Below are 12,720 nucleotides of genomic sequence, written 5' to 3'. Positions count from 1 at the left end.
GATTAAATACATGTATATAATTACATCTGTAATTAACTTTTGTAATTACATTTGTTAATACACGGTTGACCATCCCTTACACCTTAACCCACCCTTAAACCTACCCATACCACTAAACCTGTCCATAACCCAACCTCTATCCCAACTCAAAAGCACCACCAGTGTTCTCAAATACATTATAAACATAGTAAGTACATTGTATTTATTTTTTTGATGTAAGTACATAGTAGTTAAGGACACTTAATATAAATCGGGACCAAAGAAGTATGCAAAAGAGGTTATTGTCTTTTTCTATGGAGCCAGATCAGTCTCAAAAATAATACATTTACAAAATATAATTCATACATCCACAACACAATTCACTTTCAATCCAATTTGTTCAAAACACAATTCGTAAATACACAAGTTTAATTCATGAATTTAAAACAATTCATAAATGCACAAATCCAATTTGTAAGTTTAAAACTCGATTCGTAAATGCACAAATCCAATTCATTTGGTAAAGCTATTATTGATTTTTACTTGTAAATTCACAAATTGTGCTTTGTATTTACAAATTGTGTTTTGAATTTACAAACTGGATTTTGCAAATGTGAATTGTGCTGTGCATGTATGAATTTTATTTTGTAAATGTATTTTTTTGAGACTGATCTGGCTCCATATTTTGTTTGTCTTTAACAATGTCTAAAAAACTTTACACACTCTCATGATACAACAATATTACAGAAATAGAAATAAGACAGACAGATACCAATACCCAAAAAAGCTATACGTTATTATTGTACACAGAAACAAACAGAACACATCATTGTTAAAGGGATGACTCAAATGCAACCTTTTTCTCCAGTAGAACATTAATAATGCAATGGGTATTAATTTAGTTTAATTTAGTTTAGATTAATTGCGTGCGTGTGTGTGTGTGTGTGTGTGTGTGTGTGTGTGTGTGTGTGTGTGTGTGTGTATGTGTGTGTGTGTGTGTGTGTGTGTGTGTGTGTCAGCAGCCATTGAGTTGTAATTTCTAAATTAACAAAGAGGTGGCTCAGTGGTTAGCACAGTCACCTCACAGAAGGTGGCTGGTTCGAGTCCCGGTGACATTTCTATGTGGAGTTTGCATGTTCTCCCTGTGTTAGTGTGGGTTTCCTCCGGGTGTTCCAGTTTCCCCTCACAGTCCAAAAACGTGCGGTATAGGTGAATTGAGTAAACTAAATTGGCTATAGTGTATGTGTGTGCATTTGAATGAGAGTGTGTATGGGTCCAGTAATGTGGAAGGGCATCTGCTTCGTAAAACATATGGTGGAATATAAATAGAGGACTAAGCCGAAGGAAAATGAACGAATGAATGAATGAAAACGACAGGGTCTACAGATACAGCTAATAATCTTCTTTAATGTTCTATTGAAGAAAAAAAATCACCTGCTATACATCTTGGACAGCCTACATCTTGGAATTACCCAACTAAACATAATATATAAATACGGCTCTAAATATTCTGTATCCAATAAGGGTGATTACTTAGTGTTACCAGATATTGCAAGAAAAAAATGGAGGACAAGTAAAATCTTCTAATCGCTTAAGTCCAAACAACTTTGTTTGCAAAACATTGCACCTGTCTGCTATTTCAATAAACAATAAACAGTATCAGAATAAACACTTCAGCTCAAACGATGCTTAAAGATATCATTTTAATAAGTTGACATGTCAACCCTCCAGGAACTCGTCCTGTTTGGTCAAAATAGTGCAAGAACCGAATATCATTCATTACGATTACAGAGAATGAGTCGTGTTTTGTTCTCACAATTTCAGGATTGAGTCATGTTCTGTACACACACACACACGATACACAATACTTTAAATGATTCACTCCTGCATTTAAATACAGTTATCAATCCTGAAACTCTACCTCCAAGTAATATCTTGGGCTAGTTCTTAGTATTACTTGACCGAAGAATGATTCTCTCCAGTGTTCTGATATGTAAATGTTACAGAGGGCGAGTCTTGAAATAGTAGCAGCAGGCAGGTAGTCCATTATGATGCCTCGGTAATTTCGATCAATTTAATCATCAAAGTAATTTTCCCTCTCTCTGTGCAGTTGATTGACCTCATTGTCACTCGGCTTGGTAACTTATTTTTCTGAAAGGTCTGCATCAGACTTCTGTTCTCAGCAGAGTCATTTCCACCTTGCTGCCGGCTTCCTCCTCCGCCGCCCAATCAATTAACATATGAGTAATACCAGAGCCATTAGAAGGCAGCCAGGATCTAAGGAGTGCTGTCATCCGCTGTTGGAACGATGGCTTAATTTAGCAGCAAGGCTCAAAGGAGCACTTACCCAGGGCACAATCCGGTAGAATCAATAACAACAGTCCCGGCTATATTGTTTCAAACAAGGAAACGGTGGGGAGACTATAAAAGCGTTCAATAGGAATGGCGAGGCCTCAGAGAGACAGTGAGAGAGAGAGACATGCTGGCTCAGCCGTAAATAACGGAGGTTGTAAAAGCTACCAGGCCGCCTCTGATGGGGAGATAAGCGATGTGACCCACACAGAGGAGCAGGTGAGGGGCACTGCACACTATGGCAAAGGACACATTATATCACTAATCTCACCTCTGCAGTATTAGCCAGAAGAAGCTGAAAGAGGATTGACTCTAAAGTGGTAGAGGAATCAATGAGTTATGAGCAAGGATGTAACCCAGTATTCAAGACTGGTGGGAGGAAATGTAAAAGACTGATAATCCTCATTGAAAAATCCATACTGTGTGTTTACAACTAAATGCTACAATTCTGGCCAATGTGACAGGGTGATAACACCCCCCTCCGTCATATTTACTAAATGAAATCCAATACTTACTCAATTTTCAGTGCCGACTTCATTCTAGAACTCTCACAAAATAGAATTTGCATGCATGTCACTGCATTTTCACAATCATGTGGAAGATGAAAGTTTCATTTTCTCTCTTAATTAACTGTTACAAAGCCATGACTTCTATCCTTCCATGTGCCCATGTGTAACTTACACATGCGTGACATTATTTTATGTATAATCCTCATATCACAGTTAGAGTTATGGCCAGTAACAGATGATTATACATGAGCCAGTTGTCTACATCCATGGTTTAAAAGTTTAAATGTTTATGTAAAGTCTTTAACATTAATGTCTGAATAAAAAAAGCCAACTACATCTTGGATGTCCTAAGGGTACGTTAACAGCAACTCTTTTGTTTTGGGTAAACTGTAGGTAAATATAGTATAATTAATAGGGATGTAACAATTCACGACTCACGATGCTAATCTCACCATTTACAATTTAGTCGTGATTTTTAACAAAATTATTTGAAACAAATTGAAGGTGAAGAGGCCTTTAATTTTTTTCTTAAATGCTGCACATTTTTTGCAAAATAAAACACTTTCTGCTATAATTAAACTGCTATTTTAAAAACAAATAATATCCAAAAAAGAAGAAAACAAAATAAGAAGACTCATTGATAAAAACAAACTAAAACTGTGACTGTGCTCGGATTTTACTTCTTTAAAAAGAAATATCAGCATATCTGTGTTTTTAGCATTAGATAAGGTCTTTGAACATTTACAATGTCCCCTGCTGAAAAAACTCTTTCACTGGGGACTGAGATGACTGGTGTAAAAAGCGTTTTCTAAACCAGAGAGCAGTGTGTACAGAGGTGGCCAACAGGCCCTCTGATCCAGGGGACAGGCCACTGCCATAAAAAACTTATTATAAATTTACTAATTTTAAAGTTTAATACACTCTCAGAAATAAAGGTACGCAAGCTGTCACCGGGGTGGTACCTTTTCAAAAGGTACAAATTTGTACCTAAAAAGGTCCATGTTAATACCTCAAGGGTATATATTATTATTATTATTATTATTATTATTATTATTATTATAACAAAAGTGTTCCTGTTACATTTTTTAGGTACTAGTATATACTTTTGAGGTACCAATATGGACCCTTTAAGTACAAATGCGTACCTTTAGACAGACTACTAGAGACAGGAGTTGAACAACGTGATGAAGGTGAATAATTAATATTACTTGTATAATTATTTAGTATACAACAAGCATATATAACAAGCAAATTATTCAAGTATGCATAAACTAATTTGTAAAGGAGAAAGTAAAAATAATCTAATACTTGCTTCCGTACCAAAACAACCTTTTTTCTATTCGTCTGAAAAACATCTTCACACTTTTGCGATGAAAATGCTGATGCACCGTGCAATCTTTTTTGCAAATGGACACCTGTGACAGTAGTTTTTCACTGTGCTGATGGTTTATGTGCATCATATTCATTGTTCTGTTAGTGTAAGTAAAAGTTTTTGCTGTATTTGCAGACAGTTTGTGTTTTGTCTGGCACACTTTACCACCTCTTGCTTCTGCTGACGTGCAGGTAAAGTGAGCTTGCACCTGTATCACGATTCGTTCAACATTTCTACTGGTTTGAATTGTCACATATTTTAATCGATTTTCAACTGACTCACAGAGAATTGTTTCATCCCTAATAATTAGTATAATTAATTTGAACTATTACTAATACACTGTAAAACCCAAAAGGTTAATGTAACAAACTATTTGAGGAAACCGAGTGCAACAAAATATTTGTTTAAAAATTAATCGTAATGAGTACCGTGAACTTAATCCATTTGAGTAAACAAAGCAATTTGAGCACATTAAAACCCAAAAAATGAAGAGAACTCGAACCCACTGAGTACTTTAAGGGTGCCTTCTTTAGTTCGGTTGAATCGCACTACAGTTCGTTTTCCCTCTTGGTGCGGTTCGTTTGGGCAGGTGTGAATGCAAAAATTGTACTCGAGTGCGCACCAAAAGTGGACCAAAAAAGCGTACCGAGACCTGCTTGAAGAGGTGGTCTTGGTACGCCATTAGTGTGGTGTGAAAACAACCCAAAGACGGCAGAAAATGCAACAATGTATCATTTATTGCGCTTGGTCCGGACCAAATGAAGGGAACTACAGACGTGAAAGCACCCTAAAACCCAATAAGTTAAGTCAACTTAAACCATTTGGGGAAACCGACTGCTACGAACCATTTGAGTTAAAAAACGAATCTATACGAGTACTGTGAACTTACTCCATCTAAGTTGAAGTAATGACAAACAATGAGGTAATAAGTAATGAGAATAAGTAAAATTAACTTTTAGTCAATTTTGAGTTAACTACACTCATTTCATTTGAAAAAGTTGACTGTTGGGTTTTACAGTGTAGAAAACAATGGTCAGTTGACAAACAAATAATTTGGAACATTTTTGACAGACATGCGCGTACTAGAAAATCTGCCAAAAACTGTTTACAATGGTGTCGACTGGGCTTAAACAGTTAATGACCTTTATCCACCAATTGAACACAGTTCAGGATGTTTACATGACCTTACACGTTGAGCGTAAGAGCTTGCATGTAAATGCACCCATTGATTGATCGCTAATCTGAATATTGGAGTAGAATGCGGCCATTTCGATGCGCATTAGGGCTCAGAGAGCTTTTTTGAGAGAAAGCACTCTAATGGAGACACAAGGACACGAAAACTCACACTGAGAAAAGAGCAAGATCTCCAAGACTCTTAATGGCAGACATAATAGCAGAATAGCCATTTTGCTATATGGTACGGTCAAAACATAGCAGGAAAAATCTGTATTGACAGAACCTTAGAGAACATAACAAGAGGGCTGGGGTGAACGGATGGATTTCATTTCCACAGCAATCTGTCTGACAATGGCACGTCTTTAAAAAAAGGACTAATTTCATCGATTAAAATCGAAGAGTGCAATTATGATGGCATTTGTCAGGCGTTTAATATGAGCTGCTCTTCCTTGCCAGCGCTTAACAATGACACAGCAGAAGAGGCCAGCTGAGTTAATAGCAGGACCATTTCTCTGAGACCAATACTCAGAAACCCCCTCCAGGGCCCAGTCAATGTCACAGCTTCTCGTGTCGCATCATTTCCCTTGCCAGGAGGGGGAGAGAGGCCAAGTATTGATCAGCCTGTAATCAGACAAGCTGTTTGGAGCAGCAGGAAAAACTCCTTGCAGAAGTGCCTCTTGGCTTCACCGGAGATGGAGTGCAGTTTTTGTAGCCTTGTTGGAGGGATGAGTGGGGAGGGAGATGGCAGTGATCCCCTCGGCTGACACCATCCATTAAGTCCGGCCTTGTCTGACAGCGCACATCTGATCTGCTGGCTGAGGGAGAGAGACGAATGTGGACTTCTCTGAGGTGCATCAATGACAGCGTAAGTCAAATCTACATCGCTCATCAATCATGACGCTACGAAAATAGCAAATCGAGGGCTAAATCGTGACAAGTAAGTGGATTTGTTATTATCATGCATGCCAAATATGCAGCAAAAACACATTTGTTCTGTGATTCTTTCCTGCCTAGTCATTCAGTCAAGATATGGATCCGTGTACATATCAAATGTGAAAGGTCATGAGCTTGACCCTAAAACAGAAAAGTTCTGAGGCCAATGCTAGAAAAATATTGACGGAATTGTTGTCAAAAAAGGACCACTTTAAAAAACATGGTTCATAAAAGGCTCTCCACGCATATTAACAGATAATTGTAAGAATCAAGAAGCTTATTTAAGTGTTGTTTATAACCCACTTCTGTTTTTGTAAAATCTGTCGCTGTCAAAACACCTCATTACTGATTTTCTGGAGCTTAACCATCCTACACTGACTGTTAACACGCTCTCAACATGATTTCTTAAATTGTATATAGATTTTAACTGTTGTTAGAGGTAGATTAGAGTCATTTTTTCTAATATTTCACAGAAGGTCACTGTACTGTAAATCAGCTCGAAACATCGGAACTCTAAATCTCTTAGTGCAAAAACATTTTTTTGTTGAAAGCAAACATAATGGGTTCTGTTGTGTCATTCCATTGGTGTGCAGTGTAGCTGTGTCCCAAACGGCACACTATACATTATGCACTTACACACTCAACAGCATTGTATATGTAAGTAGTGTTGTCCCAGATGGAACACTAACAATTTTTTAGTAAACTTTTAATCTTTGAATTGAATTTTTAATGAAGTTCCATGCCAGTAAGACAAATTTGATGGCAGAAGTTAAAAAAAAGGTACAGTTTGTGGCAGGCTTTTTAAATAAGACTAAAAATAAAAGATAATGCAGCACTTACTATATTGGATTAGGCCACAATGTCGATTGTGAAAACACACAATGTGATTGGTCTATACCAGGGGTTCCCAAACCTTTCAGCCCGCAACCCCCCAAAATAACAATTCCAGTTACTTGCGACCCCCACTATCCTTGAAAGTGGTTAAAAACATATGAATATTACACAAAACAATGCACACACACACACACACTAAAAAGCATATATAAACACAAACATATTGACAGCACAAAGTGCAACAATCTAAAAACAAGACTTTTTAATAGTCATTTATTAATTTGTTTAATTTAATATAAACCTCACCGAATGAAACTGGTGGGCACAACATGTACAGCAAAAGTCTATTCTTGATTCCATTTTGAAGACTGCCACTTGGGGATCATCCTCCATGTTCATTTTTGGTCTTAATTTTTAATGTAGCCTATGTGAGTGCCTTAAAGGTGTCAAAGTTTAACATTGTGCCATAATCACGTAAGAGGTTGCAATCCAATGGAAAGAAAAAACTAATTGAAAGGCAGATGGGTTTTTATTTGCAGATAGTTTTTTAATATAACTATTGAATACTATTTTAAAATTCTGAAGGTTATAGATAAAATATGGTAATTCTAATAATTTTATCAAATTTCTTTGATTTTTGAACATCACCAAGCGACCCCTGCTCATTGTTCCGACCCCAACTTTGGGAACTACTGGTCTATACCATGAAATTTGATGAATATTATTTATGTTTTTGACTCAGATTATTTTCAAAGTATCACATCAATGTCCATCTATTATTTTAATATGCAAAACTGTTATCCAACCATAGCAGTGCGCCCATATAGTTTGAATGTGACACGCTTAAAACATGATAACATGATGGAATATAGCCTATTACCTAAAACCTAAGATTTTTATGCAAACACCCTGACACAAAGAATATTTACATAAAAATGCAGTTTATTATTACTTCATAAAGCTTATGGTTTTATAAATATTAAAAGTTGTCCATTTACAGTTTAGCAGTTTGCATTAAAGGTCAGTTTTGTTAACTAGAAATATAGCTTTTCAGTAAAACTAAATTAACTAAAATGAAGGAATATGATGAAATACCGAATGCATTTAAAGACAACTGTCATAAAAAATAATAATAATACAAAAAAAAAATCACAATATGGGCCTTTCCAAAACAGCAGCACCATCACAAGAAGGCATTAACTTCCAAGTTACTGAGCCAGATCCACAGACAGAGAGAAGGACCCTACGAGTGTGAATGCGTGTTTTCCTGCATGAATGCACCAGTATATGTGTTTTAGTGATATATGACAGCCTCCTATGCTCCATTTGAAGAAGCGGAACAGCGTGATGTGTGTGTGTTCCTATTTAAGCACATCTGCTTTCTCGACCAGCGCTCGGCCATCTGGAACTGCCTTTCTGCTAGAGTGCTTCAGTCGAGCCTCTCACGAGTTCCTTATTTTCAGTTAACGATCTGCTCTGAAACTATCAAAAACAAAGTGTTCTGCTGTCACGGCCTAACCGACAAATTTCTGAGCTCTATGAACGGGCAAATAAAGCAGTCTTTACCAAATTAAGTAAGAATAGCCTCAAATTTTCCATCTGAAAATGAGTTTCACAGCTGATTGACTTTGATAAGCTCGGTATTATTCAGAGCAAATGAATACTCAACTGGTGAGAAAATGGAGAGAGCATCTATAGGGATGAAAATTGACACTCAGCATGAATTGTGGTAACGGTTGTAATTAACATCACTCAGAGGCATCTACGAGGCGGCTTAAAGCTCAGAATAAACGTTCCTGACAAAACAAGGAATGAGGGGAAAAGAAGGAGCGAGGATGAAAGGGACTGGACGGATGGAGGCAAGGGACTCGGCACAAACTACCACATACAGCTCTGTCTCACTTTCCCAAGGTTGCAATTAATTCTTCCTCTCATCTTGTGGATCTTTGATGTGACTACACTTCCATTTAAAGTATTAATGTGCGCGCACACACACACATACACTGGAGCCTAGGAAAGCCGGCGCAAATCCTGCTAACTAATGACTCTCACTTATCTTAAAAACTAATGGGAGGAAATTCCCAAGGAGGTGTTCGGTTTAACACAATCAAATGTTTTGTTCCGAGTGAGCAATCGCTACTTCTACCAAATCCTGTAGATTAACCAAAATAAAAGGCGTTTGTGCCCTTGAAATTGACAAATGGCATTAAACCACATTAAATCAGATGAGGCGTTAGCATTAGTGGCCTTCAAACTTTTCAGAACATGTCTGATTTAATAAGAACACTAATTTAAAAAAGCACCACCTTGATACTATGTATTATTAATGTGATTTGGTTTTTTTCACAGTATTTGAATAAGCATAGAAAATACAGAGTTTACGTAAAATAAAGCATATTATTAAAAATAAACAACATTTACAGTTCAATTTGTCGTATTTTATAAAACATCAACTTTTATGGCTGTTTCCAGTGGTACAGTCCGATATGTTTGCAATTATATAAAATAAATAAACAAATGCAACATATATGAACACAGCCCCTTAAAGTCTCAGATATGTTACCAATTACAGAAAAACTTTACCCGACATACATTCAGTCCTTATTTGGCTTCAAAAACAACATGTAACATATAGCCAACAGTCAGTGCAAACCTCTCATCTGCATCTTTAATCTTCAACAGCACCTGTAACCTCTTGTTAGAAAAAAATTCTGTCATTCTGAGATCATAATAGTCCAAAAGGTGATGATAATAGTAAAACATTGCAGTTTGTTCAAGTTTTAGGTGTTCTGAAAAAAAGTTTTTGAGCTTCTTATTTTTTTTATTCGTTTGTCACTCTCACTTTTGTCCATTTCTGAAAGGATCAGATGTCAGAAGCGCTTTAATAATCATGAACAAGTTATTATCATCAGCTCAAGAAGTTTGTAATTTCAAATATAGACGTGCAGTGAGCTCTCTCTCTTTAGAAAGTAAAACCGCTTGTGCTTTAAACGGCCTTGTAAATAACATCGAAGAACGGTAGATTCTGTTCTTCTTCTTGGCTTTGTGGCTGTTCATCAGGATGTTGACAAGGTTTGTTTGAGCTTGGGGTGGACCATGGCTCGTTACTATATGCATATATTATTACTGTGTAATGTCTCGGCTGTGTATTTAAAAACGGCTCTTCCTATGTTTTCATTCTCCTGGCTTGTGCACGCGCTAGTGATGTGTCTCTGTAAACCAATAGCGTTCAGCTGTGCATCTTGCTCTGCTATTTAGTACCGTTTTGTTGTGCCAGGTACCCTTTCGAAAGGATACCCAAAAAGTGGTACAGTACGGCACTTTTAACAGTGGAAACAGCCATAAAAGCGTACCGAACTGTACAGTACCACTCAGTGGAAATGGGGCATTAAATTTCACCTTTTTAAAATATCAATATACTATATAAACATATAGTATATTTATCTGTTTTATCTATTTTTTATTGTTATTTTTATAATTCTTATTATTTGTTTTTATTTTTATTATTTGTTTTTATTTTCTTATACTTGTCTCTTTTATTCTTGTTTATGTAAAGCACTCTGAATTGCCAATGTGTATGAAATGTGCTATATAAATAAACTTGCCTTGCCTTGCCTCGCCCTAATGACTTCACTTTTGATTATAAATTTGCAGTCAGAAAACATATTGTACAATCCAGGAAAAAAGGTAAACTTGGCAGAAGAGTTGGCCATATCGTCCAAAGCTGAAAAATATTTGGAAGCAGTCAAAATTTACCAGTATAATTTTTTAATTATCTTCTTTATTTACTTTCTTTCCACCAGATCACCAGGCGGACCACAGAGAACCACACACTAATGGCATAAAGAGTTTTGGGATTGCTGGAATAATCTAATTTATAATTGAGTACGACACGTGAACGGTGGGGTCATAAAATCAGAGGAGAAATGACAAGAAAGCAAACAGCCTCCGAGTGTTTTCACAGCGAGCAGAAGGAGGAGGAGGAGGAGGAGTGCTGTGTGGGAATATGCAAATGAGACAGAGACAAAGAGACAGGGAGTTATAAGAGAACATAAACAAAGCTCTGTAAACAAACCTCCTCAGGTCACTCCGCAGTAGGAGAAGGAGATTAAAATAGGAGGGTGCGAATGTGTTTGTATACGCCTGTGAAGGAGGAGGAGGTGCATCCACATCATCACACAGCTCCTCATGACTCCCCGCTAAAGCACGGTACCTGCACGCGTGGTTGCTATGGAGATCCAGTGTGGCGTAAGAACAGAGGGACCAACCGCTGAACCGGCTCTGGCTCTTAACCCGGAGAAGGGAAAAAAAGCGCACACACCAACAAAGGGAATGATTTATTAAGTCCACTGTATTCTAAGCCCCATTATCCAACCCACATAAAACCTGCAAGCGTTTCAACTGATCTGATTTATGTTGAAGGCAATCTCAAAGGACACCTCCCTTTCCAAGATGCTCTCTTATTATCCTCGCCTGGCTGGGCTGAGCGGAAAAATGACATGTCATAATAATCTTGAGAACGGCAATCGGATGGAGCGGAAACGCACACGCTCCCCACCTTATTTACAGGCTGAAATGTTTTTCGTCGGGGCGAAAAAGCCTGACATAATTTCCTTATAAATAATTGACTTCTCCCATGTTAAAATCTCCTGAGAGGCTTTGGGCTTTATTCACAAGAGGCCACTGCAGCATGCGCTGCAAATTAGCCTTTCACCGACGCCTCGTCTGCTCGCCAGTGAACAATGCACCGAGAGACTCGCTCTCCTCCCTTTATGCCTGTCCCCAAGTAATAACCTTCAACTAACCTTTAAACCTCGGTGAATAATTTAAATCCTATTTTCATATCAATGGGGGGTATTTTATCCGTATACTTTGCCGTCAGAGGGAGGCATAATAAAGTTTTCCCATGTGATTGAGGGAAGAGGAAAGGGGGGGTGGGGATGAGTGAAAAACGAGCGGCTGATAGAGAGAGAGAGAGAGAGAGAGGAAGGAGGAGGTGGAGGGAGCTGGAGATGCTATCTGAAGACATTAATGCAAGCATGAATTATTCAGTAATGACTACAAGATCTGTCATAAAAAATGCTGCTAACATCTGCAGCGTGTTGCGAGGGGGCTGTGGGGAGTGGGCAAGCCGCCGAGGAAAGGCGCTGAAGATAAACATGACAAATTGGCAGATCATCTGTTCAATTAGGACAGCGGAGCAGGTGCACCCAGCGAGCCAAGCTGTACCACACGGTGACACACTTACCAGCCAAAAACCAAGGGCATGATGGGAAATACCTTGTTTGCATGACAGTGATTTAGAGCAGTGTGCCATTGGATATCCACAGAAAAAAAAACTAGGGGGAGAAAAAAAAAATCTGATATTCCCCTTGGTGCTCATTAAAATTCGACTGCAGCCTCCACCCTCTCTCTTTTTTTTTCTCTCCTCGCTCTCTCTCTCGCTCGCTCCATCTTTGTGCTCTTGGCTCTCTCTTAGCTGCCTCCCTGGACCTTCCAGGATCATCTCTTATTAATTCATAAAACATACTGCTCCAGTGATTGGGCCCTGGGAGCAGCAGAGCA

General features: G+C 37.9%; 1 long non-coding RNA gene across 2 annotated transcripts; it reads left to right on the top strand.

The window, feature by feature from the left end:
- Positions 1-6,006: 6,006 nt before the first annotated feature.
- Positions 6,007-12,499, top strand: LOC141378819 (uncharacterized). Of its 2 annotated transcripts, none has more exons than XR_012394305.1 (2): positions 6,007-6,253; positions 10,959-12,499. It is a non-coding gene; the product is annotated as an uncharacterized lncRNA (long non-coding RNA). The 2 variants fall into 2 exon arrangements; XR_012394306.1 differs by having other exon boundaries at positions 6,007-6,325.
- The last annotated feature ends 221 nt before the right edge of the window (positions 12,500-12,720 follow it).

This window comes from Danio rerio, chromosome 18 (assembly GCF_049306965.1).
Source record: "Danio rerio strain Tuebingen ecotype United States chromosome 18, GRCz12tu, whole genome shotgun sequence".
In the NCBI taxonomy this organism is placed as follows: domain Eukaryota; kingdom Metazoa; phylum Chordata; class Actinopteri; order Cypriniformes; family Danionidae; genus Danio; species Danio rerio.
Note: the sequence above shows the minus strand (reverse complement) of the source record. Positions and strands in the feature narration are given on the sequence as shown.